Raw genomic sequence first — 16,099 nt, 5'->3', positions numbered from 1 at the left:
CTCCAGCCCCTACACCTCTCCCTATCTCTGTAACCTCCTCCAGCCCCACACCCCTCTCTATATCTGTAACCTCCACCAGCCCTACACCCCTCCCGATCTCTGTAACCTCCTCCAGCCCCTACACCTCTCCCTATCTCTGTAACCTCCTCCAGCTCCACACCCCTCTCTATATCTGTAACCTCCACCAGCCCTACACCCCTCCCTATCTCTGTAACCTCCTCCAGCCCCTACACCTCTCCCTATCTCTGTAACTGCCTCCAGCCCCTACACCCCTCCCTATCTCTGTAACCTCCTCCAGCCCTACACCTCTCCCTATCTCTATAACCTCCTCCATCCCTAAACCCCTCCCTATCTCTGTAACCTTCTCCAGCCCCACACCCCTCCATTTCTCTAATCTCCTCCAGCCCCTACACCCCTCTCTATCTCTGTAACCTCCTCCAACCCTACACCCCTCCCTATCTCTGTAACCTCCTCCAGCCCTTACACCCCTCCCTATCTCTTTAACTGCCTCCAGCCCCTACACCCATCCCTATCTCTGTAACCTCCTCCAGCCCCTACACCCCTCCCTATCTCTGTAACCTCCTCCAGCCCCTACACCCCTCCCTATCTCTTTAACTGCCTCCAGCCCCTACATCCCTCCCTATCTCTGTAACCTCCTCCAGCCCTACACCCCTCCCTATCTCTGTACCTCATCCAGCCCCCACACCCCTCCCTATCTCTGTAACTTCCTCCAGCCCCACACCCCTCTCTGTATCTGTAACCTCCACCAGCCCTACACCCTTCATATCTCTGTAACCTCCACTAGCCCTACACCCCTCCCTTTCTCTGTTACCTCCTCCAGCCCCTACACCCCTCCCTATCTCTGTAACCTCATCCAGCCACTACATTTCTCCCGATCTCAGTAACTTCCTCCAGCCCCACACCCCTTCCTATCTCTGTAACCTCCACCAGCCCTACTCCCTCCCTATCTCTGTAACTTCCTCCAGCCCCTATACCCCTTCCTATCTCGGTAACCTCCTCCAGCCCTACACCCCTCCCTATCTCTGTAACCTCCTCCAGCCCCTACACCCCTCCCTATCTCTGTAACCTCATCCAGCCACTACATTTCTCCCGATCTCAGTAACTTCCTCCAGCCCCACACCCCTTCCTATCTCTGTAACCTCCACCAGCCCTACACCCCTCCCTATCTCTGTAACCCCCTCTGGCCCCACAACCCTCCCTATCTCTGTAACCTCCTCCAGCCCCTACACCCCTCCCTATCTCTGTAACCTCCTCTAGCACTACATCCCTCCCTATCTCTGTAACCTCCTCCAGCCCCTACACCCATCCCTATCTCTGTAACCTTCCCCAATCCCTACACTCCTTCCTATCTCTGTAACCCCCTCCAGCCTCTACACCCCTCCCTAGCTCTGTAACCTCCTCCAGCCCCTACATCCCTCCCTATTTCTGTAACCTCCTCCAGCCCCTTCACCCCTCCCTATTTCTGTAACCCCCTCCAGCCCCTACAGCCCTCCCTATCTCTGTAACCCCCTCCAGCCCCTACACCCCTCCCTATCTCTGTAACCCCCTCCAGCCCCACAACCCTCCGAGATCTCTGCGCTCCTCCATCGCTGGCCTTCGGTTGCCAACTCTTGTTGGATGTATTCCTGGAGGTTTCATCCAGTCTCCACCCAACCCCAACCACCCCACCCTGTCAAATAGCCTCCTCCCACCCCCTGCCCATCTCCAATCTTTAAATAACTAATAAGCTAAAGAAAATGGAGAAAAATTCATTTTAATGGACAGAATTTGACTCCAACTCTGTACAAAGTCCCTTTCCTTCCCGGTCCATGAATTGTGCTGCCCGCAGCAGTGTCCAGGAAATTAACCATTAATTCCTGGAGACTGCAGGACAATCCTGGAGGATTGGCAACTCTACTCTGGCCTCTTGGGAATCACTCACTTCCTTCACCCTATCATTGATGGCCGTGCCTTCAGCTGTTTAGGCCCAAAGCTTTGGAATTCCCTCCTTAATTCTCTCCCAATCTCATTCCTCCTTTAAGCCCCTCCTTAAAACCCACTGCTTTGACCACATTTTGAGACACCACATTAATGTCGCCTTCTTTGTCAATTTTTATCTGATTAAGATTCTATGACGTTTTTCTTTGTTCACTCGTAGCAGCTGTGGCTCAGTTGGTAGCACCCTTTCCTCTGAGTTTGAAGGTACAAGGCGCAAAAATCTGGACAGACAGACAGTGCAGCACTGTCGGAGCTGCTGTCTTTTAGATGAGACGTTAAACCGAGACCCTATCTGCTAGACGTAAAAAATCCCATGGCACTATTTTGAAAAAGAGCAGGGGAGTTATCCACAGTGTCCTGGCCAATATTGATCCCTCAACCAACATCACTAAAACAGATTATCTGGTCATTATCACATTGCTGTCTATGGGAGCTTGCTGTGCGCAAATGGACTGCTGTGTTTCCCACATTACAAGAGTGACTGCACTCCAAAAGTGCTTCATTGGCTGTAAAGGGCTTTGAGACATTCGGTGGTCGTGAAAGGTGCTATATAAATCCAAGTCTTTCTTTTCTTTACATTAAAAGTACTATGTACATACAAGTGGTTGTTGTAACACAAACTCATTATTGCTCACTGTGATTAGGTTCCCTCCCTTACAATATACATAGTGATCTACTCAGAACTCCTACACGGCAAACGAGCCAAAGGTGGACAGAGGAAACGTTACAAGGACACCCTCAAAGCCTCCCTGATAAAGTGCGACATCCCCAGCGACACCTGGGAGTCCCTGGCCTAAGTGGAGAAAGTGCATCCGGGAGGGCGCTGAGCACCTCAAGTCTCATCGCCGAGAGCATGCAGAAATCAAACGCAGGCAGTGGAAGGAGCGTGCGGAAAACCAGTCCCACCCACGCTTTCCCCCAACCACTGTCTGTCCCACCTGCGACAGAGGCTGTAATTCCCGCATTGGACTGCACAGTCACCTGAGAACAAGAGTAAAACAAGTCTTCCTCGATTTCGAGGGACTGCCTATGATGATGATGAGTGATCAATATTCCAAGGCATAGATTTTTTTTAACTTTAGAAGTTGAGAACAGTCATGTTTGGGCTATGTTCGAAGTGATATTTATGATCAGCAAAGTGATACAAATTGACAACTCCTTTAAACACAGCATGTTTTATGCTTGGGGCCCTGGCAGCACATACCTGGAATGTGTGTACTTACCAGTTCATGATTTTCCATTCCGGGATATCTCATCCAATGACCTCCCACCTCCAACTGCCTCACCCAGTCAAATAGCCTCCCTCCCCCCCCCCGCCCCCCGCAACTCCAATCTTTAAGAAACTGGAGAAAAAATAATTTACAGAATTTGACTCCAACTCTGTACGAAGTCCCTATCCTGCTCGGTCCATGAATTAAACTCTCCTGCAAGTCACATTCCTGAAGTTTCTACATTTGAAACATTTCTACATTTTTACATTTTTAACATGTTGTTATCTATAACACTCCTGAAAAGTGCCTTGGGATGCTTTACTTCGTTAAAGGCGCTATATAAATACAAGTTGTTGTTGAAACAGTTTGAGAATAAATCAGACCCAGAGCCATTATTTTAAATGAAAACTAAATAGCTGACGTTTTAATATTTATGTATATCTTCCTTTCCTGTCTTTCCTAAATATTACAGTCAATATAATATATAAATGAAATAAATAGATGGGTATTAAATAAAAATATATAATTTTTAAAAACATGCATCGGCCGGGAATCGAACCCGGGCCTCCCGCGTGGCAGGCGAGAATTCTACCACTGAACCACCGATGCGTCACACAATAAAAATGCAAAGATCGGCTTATATCTAAGTTTGATCTCTGATAGAATTTATACTCTGCACATCTCTAATATGAAGGACTCACACAACAGAAGAAAATCTAACAGTGCAGCTTGCATTTCAGAGAAATCTAACTTCAAGCACTTATAAGATGCATTGTTACAAATTCTGTTACATTAGTAGTGGCCTCTGAGGGGCAGTCGACCTCTAAAGTCCTTCACCAAGTGTGGTGCTTCCAATTTCTGCCTTCCAAAGGCCACAATATGACAAGATTCATCCTGAGTCAGACTGTAGGATATCTTGCCAGACCTTGGCTGGTTGCTGGCCTGCTACCAGTCATTTGGGAAACCAATTGGTGTAAAACTGCGGCAAGACTGTTAACCGGGTTTGCCGTGCTGGTTTTCACCTCAATATTGTGTGGGCTGATTTAATCAAATAGAAACATAGAAACATAGAAAATTACAGCGCAGAAGGAGGCCACTTCGGCCCATCGTGTCTGCACCAGCCGACAAAGAGCCGCACGGCCCTCGGTCAGCAGCCCTAAAGGTTACATATAAACCTATGAACAATGACGGAAAGGCAAAGAGCACCCAGCCCAAACAGTCTGCCTCACCCAACTGCGACACCCCTTATACTAAAACATTCTACACTCCATTCTACCTGGAGCCATGTGATCTCCTGGGAGAGGCAAAAATCAGATAAAAATCCAGGCCAGTTTAGGGAGAAAAAAATCTGGGAAAATTCCTCTCCGACCCATCCAGGCGATCGAAACTAGTCCAGGAGATCACCCTGGCCGTATTCGATTCCTTGCAGTACTTACCATTATATCTGCTCCGTCCAACAAAAGGTCATCCAGTCTAATCCCAATTACCAGCTCTAGGTCTGTAACCCTGCAGGTTACTGCATTTTAAGTGCCCATCCAAGCATGTCTTAAAAGTGGTGAGGGTTTCTGCATCCATCACTCTTCCAGGCAGCGAGTTCCAGATCCCCACAACCCTCTGCGTAAAGGAGCCCCCCCTCAAATTCCCTCTAAACCTTCCACCAACCACCTTAAAACTATGCCCCCTCATAATACACCCCTCCACCAATGGAAATAGGCCCTTACGATCCACTATGTCCAGGCCGCTCAATATTTTGTACATCTCAAAGAGGTCTCCTCTAAACCTCCTCTGTTCCAATGAGAACAAACCCAGCCTATCCAATCTGCCCTCATAACTAAGATTCTCTATTCCAGGCAGCATCCTAGTAAATCTCCTCTGCACCCTCTCTAGTGCAATCACGTCCTTCCTATAATACGCCGACCATAACTGCACGCAATACTCCAGCTGTGACCTAACCAAAGTATTGCACAATTTAAGCATAACCTCCCTGCTCTTATATTCTATGCCTCGGCCAATAAAGGCAAGTATTCTGTATGTCTTCTTAACCACCTTATCCACCTGGCCTGCTACTTTCAGGGATCTGTGGACAAGCACTCCAAGGTCCCTTTGTTCATCTAAGCTATTAAGTGGCCTACCGCTTAATGTGTATAATCTTTCCTTATTAGCCCTCCCAAAGTGCATCACCTCACACTTCGCTGAATTAAATTCCATTTGCCCCTGCTCTGCCCACCTGACCAGTAGATTGATATCCTCCTGCAGCCCATGACTTTCCTCTTCATTATCAACCACACAGCCAATTTTAGTGTTGTCTGCAAACTTCTTAATCATACTCCCGATATTCAAATCTAAATTGTTGATATATACACCACAAAAAGCAAGGATCCCAGTACTGAGCCCTGTGGAACCCCACTAGAAACATCCTTCCAGTCACAAAAACATCCATCAATTACCCTTTGCTTCCTTCCTCCAAGCCAATTTTGGATCCAACTTGACACTTTGCCCTGTATCCCATGGGCTTTAACCTTCATGACCAGTCTATCATGTGGGACCTTATCAAAAGCTTTGCTAAAGTCCATATATACTACATCGTATGCACAACCCTCATCGACCCTCTTGGTTACCTCCTCAAAAAATTCAATCAGGTTAGTCAGACACGATCGTCCCTTAACAAATCCGTGCTGACTGTCCCTAATTAATCCTTGCCTTTCCAAATGCAGATTTATCCTGTCTTTTAGGATTTTTTCCAATAATTTTCCCACCACTGATGTTAGGCTGACATAGAAACATAGAAACATAGAAAATAGGTGCAGGGGCAGGCCATTCAGCCCTTCTAGCCTGCACCGCCATTCAATGAGTTCATGGCTGAACATGAAACTTCAGTACCCCCTTCCTGCTTTCTCGCCATAACCCTTGATCCCCCGAGTAGTAAGGACTTCATCTAACTCCCTTTTGAATATATTTAGTGAATTGGCCTCAACTACTTTCTGTGGTAGAGAATTCCACAGGTTCACCACTCTCTGGGTGAAGAAGTTTCTCCTCATCTCGGTCCTAAATGGCTTACCCCTTATCCTCAGACTGTGACCCCTGGTTCTGGACTTCCCCAACATTGGGAACATTCTTTCTGCATCTAACCTGTCTAAACCCGTCAGAATTTTAAACGTTTCTATGAGGTCCCCTCTCATTCTTCTGAACTCCAGTGAATACAAGCCCAGTTGATCCAATCTTTCTTGATAGGTCAGTCCCGCCATCCCGGGAATCAGTCTGGTGAACCTTCGCTGCACTCCCTCAATAGCAAGAATGTCCTTCCTCAAGTTAGGAGACCAAAACTGTACACAATACTCCAGGTGTGGCCTCACCAAGGTCCTGTACAACTGTAGCAACACCTCCCTGCCCCTGTATTCAAATCCCCTCGCTATGAAGGCCAACATGCCATTTGCTTTCTTAACCGCCTGCTGTACCTGCATGCTCACCTTCAATGACTGATGTACCATGACACCCAGGTCTCGTTGCACCTTCCCTTTTCCTAATCTGTCACCATTCAGATAATAGTCTGTCTCTCTGTTTTTACCACCAAAGTGGATAACCTCACATTTATCCACATTATACTTCATCTGCCATGCATTTGCCCACTCACCTAACCTATCCAAGTCACTCTGCAGCCTAATAGCATCCTCCTCGCAGCTCACACTGCCACCCAACTTAGTATCATCCGCAAATTTGGAGATACTGCATTTAATCCCCTCGTCTAAATCATTAATGTACAATGTAAACAGCTGGGGCCCCAGCACAGAACCTTGCGGCACTCCACTAGTCACTGCCTGCCATTCTGAAAAGTACCCGTTTACTCCTACTCTTTGCTTCCTGTCTGACAACCAGTTCTCAATCCACGTCAGCACACTACCCCCAATCCCATGTGCTTTAACTTTGCACATTAATCTCTTGTGTGGGACCTTGTCGAAAGCCTTCTGAAAGTCCAAATATACCACATCAACTGGTTCTCCTTTGTCCACTTTACTGGAAACATCCTCAAAAAATTCCAGAAGATTTGTCAAGCATGATTTCCCTTTCACAAATCCATGCTGACTTGGACCTACTCTGGGAATTTCAGCGTTACTTTTAATGGATTGTAATTATCCTAGAACTTCAGCCGTGCTTTGGAGCTATCAGTATCGGAGAGTTGTAAGATTTTCAATTCCGAGCCATTCACCCGAGATGTTGCCCCTATGCCAAAACCATAAACGTGGTTAAAACCAAAAGGGGTTCCAACGCAGATCCCTGGAGTTCCTTGCCCCTCCCTATCTCTGTAATCTGCTCCAGCCCCACAACCCCCCAAGATGTCTACGCTCCTCTAATTCTACCCTCTTGAGCATCCCTGATTATAATCGCTCAACCATTGGTGGCCGTGCCTTCTGTTGCCTGGGCCCTAAGCTCTGGAACTCCCTCCCTAAACCTTTCCACCTCTCTACCTCTCTTTCCTCCTTCAAACGCTCCTTAAAATCTACCTCTGTGACCAAGCTTTTGGTCACCTGTCCTAATTTCTACTGATGTGGCTGTGTCAAATTGTTATCACATAATACTCCTGTGAAGCGCCTTGGAATGTTTCACTATGTTAAAGGTGTTATATAGATACAAGTTGTTGTTGTTGAATGGCCTGTTTCTGTGCCATATATCCTATGTAATCCTATGTAATCGAATGCAGCAAAGGTCAATAAAATCAGTCATCAGTAATCACAACATCAAGATGAACCATGGCTCCTCCAATACCTCAAGAAGTAGATTTCATCATCATAGGCAGTCCCTCGAAGTGAGGATGACTTGCTTCCACTCCAAAAAGGGATGAGTTCACAGGTGTTTCAATGAAGGACCTAATATTCCAGATGCCGAACTATATCCTGAAGGGTGGAAGATGCCTGTGCGTGGATTTTTTTAACGTGTGGTGGCTGTTGCACACCAGCCACCACACAGGAGAAGTAGATATACTGTTGGATTCACCCTGCAGCCCTAGTGAGTCCAGGTTCGATCCCTCCATGTTCTGAGTTAGCTGATTTCAGCCAGGGCAGTGGTGATGGTTAGGGAGGGAAATTAATCAGCCAGGGTTGTCGCTCATGGCCGCTATGCAGTGACTCCTCCTGAAAACTATTTGCATGCATGCAGATGTTGGGTGAGGTCAAGATTGGGTTCGGACACCACACTCCCCCACAGTCAAACCGTCTTCCAACACCCACTATCTAGGTATGCACATGACGAAGGAACACTTGGGCATGGTAGCAAAGGACTGGCAGCTCCTGTGGAACCATTCCCCCGGAATGAGTCACCGGTTTCGAGAGAGGAGGAGCACCTTCGGGAGTGCTGGGGAGAAAATTAGGACAAGGGACGAAGATAAAAGGTTGAAATTGTCCAGCATGCAGTAATGTTACTAGATGGTTAGCCCTACTTAATGCATACTCTCTTTGGAGGTAATGTTACTTTTACCATAATTGCTGCCAGTCCACATGTCCGAACAATGAATTAAATCCAACCATAATGGTTTATCACATGGTGACTACACTACCAATGAAAGCAGTAATTGGGTGTTAGATCTGACTGCACTAAGCCACCATCCAATTTCTTGCATTTTTTATTTGTGTAAAACATATGTGCTGTAAATCACATCTGAAACAAGTTTGATACCTCCTCGAGCATTGGGCTAACAATGAGCAATTATAAATCGTCTGTAATTGCTCCTCCACAAAATAAATGTGACTTAACCCTTTCCTACATTACCACAGAGACTATGGGCTAGAACCTCCACTTTTTTAGCCTGCTCAACGCCTACTTATCGCCCATTTAACCGCTGAAATGACGTATAACGCCCAGATATCACCCATTTTGGCACAAAATGGAAACTGACGGGCTTTTTTAGGAGACTTATCGCCGAGCGTTACTTTCCCCATGTGCTTAACGCCGGGAAAAGATATTCCCGCCCGCCCACCTTTTTTTGAGCAGAATCAGCAAAATGGGCGATTTCAACGCCCATATTATCGGCCAGCGTTACTTTCCACATGGACTTAACGCCGAGATTCAATAATAATGCCCGGTGACTGCTTTTTGTTGGAAAGAGCATATTTACCCAAACTAGCGGCCATGGAGATCACCCACCGTCAATTTCACCACCTCACACACATATCGCCCACAATATCGCCTACTCAAAAACACGCCCACAAAAAGTGGAACTAACCGCGATGGACGCCAGTGGTGTGGCTGGCATTTATTAAATCCCACTCTTATGTGAGGAGCTGATATCGGAAAGATTTGCCTGAAAGAGCACTGATGTGAGTGACAACATTGATGTGTGTGTGTGCAGCTCAGACATCAATGGTGCCCATCACCTTGGTGCCCGTTAACGTTTACAGTGATTGAAGTCAAGTTGTATTTAACCCTTTCATGGTAAGGAATCACCAGTGTGTAACTGTCCAGCTATCTGAGACAATGCGCAACAAGGTTATGTTCAATAACAAAAGTTTAATACCAACATTGGTCTGAAATCATAAGTGACACAGCCAATAACACTCAACCCCTGCCCACATCCCACTTTTTCCACCAATGACATAAATCACATGGTCAACATGTCCAGCAACACAGAATACAAAGGCAAAGCAGGAGCATGGTCCCCAGCCCTCATACATTGCAACAAATTGCATACACCCAGATGGAGATATAACACAGCCATCACCTGTGCACATGCACCTCACTTTCCTTCCCCCCTCTCTTTCTTCTCTCCACCTCTATCCCTTCCCCTCAATGCTCCACGGCGCCTGGTTGAGGAGCTCCTCAGGCGGTGCCTCACTGGGGGGGATGAAGGCAGATGCGGTGGATGCACGGGTATGGGAGCGGGGGGTGCCGAGGGGGCAACATTCTCTGATGGACAAGCAGGTTCTTTGTCCTTGCTCTCATCTGTCATTTGCAGTGGTGGTGCGGAACCTAGGGGTGGAATGCCGTGCTCGGGGACCACTGGGAGCCCTCTGCCACCACTGTTCCTAGCTACCAGCTCCAGGGCCTCCTCCATCCCTTCCATGATATATCTTATTTGTTGGACAAAAACTCCGTGCCAGCTATATTCTTGGTGCTTAGTGGGCTTTTTGCTACTAGTGAATCTCCGTCGTGCCTCCCACAACAGCCAGACAAGCACACACCACAGCCACACACATTTTCAGTGCCTCTGAGCTCCCTCTCTCTGTTTCTCCTCTTCTGCACATGTCATGATGACCCTTGACCTCCTGAATCACGGGAATCGAGCATTGCCATGCCGTTGCTAAGGACGGCCACACTTTATGGCAGAAGGTCAAAAAAAATTAACGCTACTGCCCATTTGATATCGCTCACGGTAACGCCCATTTTCAAAAATGTAAACTAGGTGTTTTGAGAATGGGCGAGAAGCCGGCGATCTGCAAACCCTTTTTTACCACCCACGCCGGAAATAACGCCCATTTTTGGGCGATAAGCTCAAAAGTGGAGGTTCTAGTCCTATGCTTCAAAAAGTACTTCATTGGCTGTAAGCGCCTTTGGGACATCCTGAGATCATGAAAGGTGCTAGTTCTTTTATTACAAGCTGCAGAAATGGTTGTTCTTTCTTTACCAGCAGTTGCTGAATACGTTTGGTTTGTTCTTAATAGTTGTTTGGATGTGTAAAGGTGCGCCTGAGATTGACTGGTCACTGCGACTATCTTAGATTAGAATCTTCTGGCTTTAAATAGGCAAAAACAAGCAAAGCCTTTGGAGCCAGAAGGGCAGGTACAAAGCATTGCTGTGAGGTGGGGGCAGGGGGTGAGGGGAGAGATCAACGCAACTTTGGGATTTGGAGCAGTGAGAGGGAAGAGGGGGGGCATAAACCATGCCAAACACATTTTATTGTGGGGGGAACGCAACCACAGGAACATAGGAACAGGAGGAGGCAATTCAGCCGCCTCGAGTCTGTTCATTGAGATCAGGGCTGATCTGCGACCTAACTCCACATACCCACCTTCGGCCCATGTCCCTTAATACCTTTGGTTAACAAAAATTTCTCAATCTCAGATTTAAAATTAACAATTGATCGAGCATCACCTGCCATTTGCGGAAGAGAGTTCCAAACTTCTACCGCCCTTTGTGTATAGAAATGTTTCCGAATTTCACTCCTGAAAGGTCTAGCTTTAATTTTTTAACTATGCTCCCTGGTCCTGGACACCCTTTCCATCCTCCCCATCCCGCCCCACCCTCCCTCAGTGGTTGCACTTATGTTGAGAGCTGAGCCGACCAAAACCTCTTTTTAAAACAAGAAAAGCCAATAAGGTAAGAAAATAGTCTTTCACATTAGCTTCTTAGAGAAATAAGGTATACAAATGGTAGGTTTAAAAGAAAGAACTTTCATTTGTGTAATACTTGGGCAAATGCAGCAGCAGTCAAATTGCTGGCAGTAAGGTCCCATAAACAGCAAATGAGATGAATGATAAGTTAAATTGTGCTTCTGGTTCAGGGAGGAATGTTGGCCTGGACAGCTCCCTGCTCTTCTTCAAATACTGCTGCGGGATCTTTCACACCCGCCCTCCTGACCAGAAATCTGCATCTCAGTTGAACATCTCATCTGAAAGACAGCACCAATGACAGTGCAGCACTCCTTCAGTACTGTCCTGAAGTCTCCGCCTGGATTATGTGCTCACATCCACAGGAGGACTTCAATCCACAACCATCTGACTCAGAGGAACACTTGGAGATTAAAATTGTTCTTTTTTTTCCAATTTAAATATATATATATTTTAATTCAGGGATAATATTACAGAAATGAGGGTTTTCCTGACAGATACATTTTGTTATTGCTGTAATATTAGTGTTTATTTGATTGCCACAAAACTGGCTAGCCCAGGGAGACAGTCATTTATCTGGATCTATTAACAGTCATGGGATTAAATAAAGATATAGATTCTTTCTGAGGTTCAATGATAAATACAGATGGAACTGGTCACATATTCTCCAGACATCGGGTGGTTCCTGTACTGTTGGGATTGTGGAAATGCCAGCTGTGGGAAGCAAGTAGTGAGATTAGAAGGGGAGGTAGATCTTGAGTATAGCGCCCCTGAGTTGGTAAATATACTGCCGGAGCCATACAGACCAGGAAGGTCCCAGGCTTGAGCCCTGGCCTACGCTGCCTGAGCAGATCTCAATTGAAAGGGGAGAGTGAATGATTACAGGCAGTTACAAATGACATCACTGCTCCCACACCAGGGAGGAGGAAATAAACCAGGTTCCTGACACTGACACCTTCTGGAAAATGTGCATGTATTTCATAAGAATATAAGAACATAAGAAATAGGAACAGGAGTAGGCCACACGGGTCCTCGAGCCTGATCTGATCATGGACTCAGCTCCACTTCCCCGCCCGCTCCCCATAACCCCTTATACTCTTATCGTTCAAGAAACTGTTTATTTCTGTCTTAAATTTATTCAATATCCCAGCTTCCACAGCTCTCTGAGGCAGCAAATTTCACAGATTTACAACCTTCTGAGAGAAGAAATTCCTCCTCATCTCAGTTTTAAATGGGCGGCCCCTTATTCTAAGATTATGCCCCCTAGTTCTAGTCTCCCCCATCAGTGGAAACATCCTCTCTGCATCCACCTTGCCAAGCTCCCTCATAATCTTATACATTTCGAAAAAAATCACCTCTCATTCTTCTGAAGTTCAATGAGTAGAGGCCCAACCTACTCAACCTTTCCGCATAAGTCAACCCCCTCATCCCCGGAATCAACCTGATCAACCTGATCAACCTTCTCTGAACTGCCTCCAAAGCAAGAATATCCTTTCAGAGACCAAAACTGCACGCAGTATTCCAGGCGTGGCCTCACCAATACCCTGTATAGCTGTAGCAAGACTTCCCTGCTTTTATACTCCATCCCCTTTGCAATAAAGGCCAAGATACCATTGGCCTTCCTGATCACTTGCTGTACCTGCATACTATCCTTTTGTGTTTCATGCACAAGTACCCCAAGGTTTCGCTGTACTGTGGCACTTTGCAATCTTTCTCCATTTAAATAATAACTTGTGTTAACATTTGGTAAGAAGATCCATTATGGTGGATAGCTTGTCAACACTCGCTGTCAGGATGTACATGTGGATGATAGCCAGTTGGATGAGATAACCAGAGAGCTGACAGTTTCAGTGGAACTGCACAATCAACACTGTTGTGTCCTTAGATGCTCTAGTAATGACTCCACGAGGCGATGTGTTGTACTTGAACTGTAGTGACCTTAGTCCTTCATTAGTTAACACCAGAGTGAGGATCACACCTGTTGGCCTGCCTTTTATACTAGGCCGGGCACACCTGTACAGGTAACCTACAAATCTCCCACTGCTGTGCCCTCTGGCACACCTTGTGATAGTACTAACAGTGGCCATGTAGGATACATGACATCATTCTCCCCTGAGCCCTCAGTGCAAATCGCCTCTGCATTGACTGTGCTCTGGGCTTAGCTCTATGTGGGCTCTGTCTGGTTGACCCTTGGCAGGTCGTTTCAATCTTGGGTGAGCGGTTGGTGCAGTAGAGTGCTGGTGGTTGCTGTTTGTGTGTGTCCCTGACCACTCCATTCTCCCCACCCCACATGTAGATTATGGCTGAGGTTCCGAGTATTCATATACATTCAAGTTCAGGTAAGTGGGTTTGCATTACATTTGTGGTTCCGTTGTGAGACAAGTATGTTATACTGGTGAGATACCTTATCGATGCAGTGACTAATGCTTAAGGACAAACTAATTCAGAGCTGCTGGATTGTATCCCTGCAGTCTGGTGGCAGCGCAGTGCCCTGTGCTGGCAGTGGGAAGCCGGTTGGCTCGAGTTGCCTGCTCTTGGGGCTGTTGCCGTGGTCCCAAGCGTAGGGCCGGTTCACAGATGCCTGTGACCTCCCTGTCCTTTCTTTGCACCCTGGGTCGCTGCTGCTCCCTGAGGAGCTGTCGCCTAGCAGTGCACAGGGGACTGCTGAGTCACTGGCCTGGGCGTTGTTTGGTTTGGGATCCTGGCTAGTCCTGGTCCTCTTTGGGGGAACTGTGGCGGGTGACCCTTCGTTTGCGGGTATAGCCTTGGTGGCGATGGGGTCTGGGGACTGCACCTTAGTACAGTCTGCTCTTTCAGGTTCATGGCAGTTGGTGCCATCGGGTGCCTGAGAGGTGGAGCCGATCAGGGGCAGGGTTTCGATACTGGTGCCGTTGCCCTGTTGAGGTCGCTTGCTCTGCAGCTCGTGTGTGTTGTCTGCTTGTGGCCACACTCCATGGTGCATGACTCTGGTCCCCAGGATGCAGGTTACAGAATTGGGTAGCTCGCTGGACCTGTGTGCTCCCGGTGGGTGTCTGTCCGTTGCATGGGCTGCGTGCAGTTGAAATCCTACATCGCACAACTTTTCGTTACTTATGATGGACACTCTGTGGGTCTGATCGCAATCGCGTGACTTTTCCTCGCTGGTTGCATGTGAACAATTCAGATCATCAATTACACATTTTACATAATCAATTACACATTTTGTCTCTGACTTACAGTTACTATTACATTGCTTGAGTGTGTGGCACTGTCCCTTTAATTGTAGTGGGTTGCAGGCCTCCTTTAAGAGAGCCTTGCTATCTTTACCCCAATCCTCTTCTCCGTTTGGTGCCACGTGTTGCTCCATCAGCGCTGCACCTCGTGGTCTGGCCGCCGCCATCTTTGTCATCGGCGCATCGCTTCGTGGTGCGGGCGCCATCTTTCCTCCATCCACGATGTCGACTGTGGTGATCCTCTTCTCCCCGGGTTCTGCCACCGATGCTGGGAAGTCGCCTTTGGATCGAATTTTATTCCTCCGGAGTCCTGCCACTGGAGCCTGGAAGGTTCGTTCGGGTTGTCTCAGCTGGATCATCTCCACGCAGTCGTGCTGAGCGGTCTGTGCCTTGGGTGCCATGCTGGACTGCTCTCCAGTGTCGGGTCCACCCTCAAGTGAGGGCTTGCTTTGCCTCTGAGAGCGGAGGACGTCAGTCGCTGGAGGGGTGAAGTCTTCCCACTTCCAATAGATATTCTCCATCCACCTTATGCCGAGCAGCGTTGGTCCATCACCTGCAACAATCCACAGTGGTAACCTGTGCACCGCACCATCATGGAGTACCTTTACGTTCGCACTACCAATGGCTGGGATCATTTCATCGGTGTAGGTGCACAGCTTTGCCTGAACCGGGAACAACTTGGGTCATTCAGCTTGATTGTCCCATAGCCTCTCAAAGGCTTCTTGATTCATCACTGACTGGCTCGCCCCCGTGTCCACTTCCATGAAGACTGAAACGCCATCTATCTCGACTTCCATCTTCAGCGGGGAACACTCGGTGGTGCAGGTAAACATGCTATGTACCTCATCGTGGGGCTGGGCTGCCTCTCTGCCTATCGTTTCATAATCCGTGCTAGATTCATGGCCATCTGCAGACTCTTCATCGACACAGTGAGTCTTACACATTCGCTGGAGGTGGCCCTTTGTGCTGCAGCCTTTGCATACATAGTCTTTAAAGCGACACTGGTGAGCCCTGTGATTCCCTCCACAACGCCAGCATGGAGCTACTCGAGTACCCCCTTCGGCGGACTCTGAGTTAAGGGACTCAGGGGCCTGTTCTATCTTCCCTGAGAGGGTTCGCGCTCTACAGTCTAGCCTCTAAACGGCACCACTCTGCACAGTACCTGTCGGGTTTGAGTCCTGAGGGTGAGACATCTGCCTAGAGCCGCAGGTCGAGGTCATGAATGCCAGCCTCACAGAGATGGCCTTCTGCAGTGTGACTGTGGTATCCGCTGACAGGAGCTTGTGAAGAAGGCCCTCATGGCCAATTCCAATAACGAAAATGTCCCACAGCGTTTCGTTGTCGAACTCGCACGGTGCCACCA

At 47.7% G+C, this 16,099-nt stretch overlaps 1 non-coding gene across 1 annotated transcript; it reads right to left on the bottom strand.

The window, feature by feature from the left end:
* Nucleotides 1-3,747: 3,747 nt before the first annotated feature.
* On the bottom strand, nt 3,748-3,818 carry trnag-gcc (transfer RNA glycine (anticodon GCC)). Its single transcript has one exon. It is a non-coding gene; the product is annotated as a tRNA-Gly (tRNA).
* Nucleotides 3,819-16,099: the final 12,281 nt, after the last annotated feature.

This window comes from Pristiophorus japonicus, chromosome X (assembly GCF_044704955.1).
Source record: "Pristiophorus japonicus isolate sPriJap1 chromosome X, sPriJap1.hap1, whole genome shotgun sequence".
Classification (NCBI taxonomy): Eukaryota; Metazoa; Chordata; class Chondrichthyes; family Pristiophoridae; genus Pristiophorus; species Pristiophorus japonicus.
Note: the sequence above shows the minus strand (reverse complement) of the source record. Positions and strands in the feature narration are given on the sequence as shown.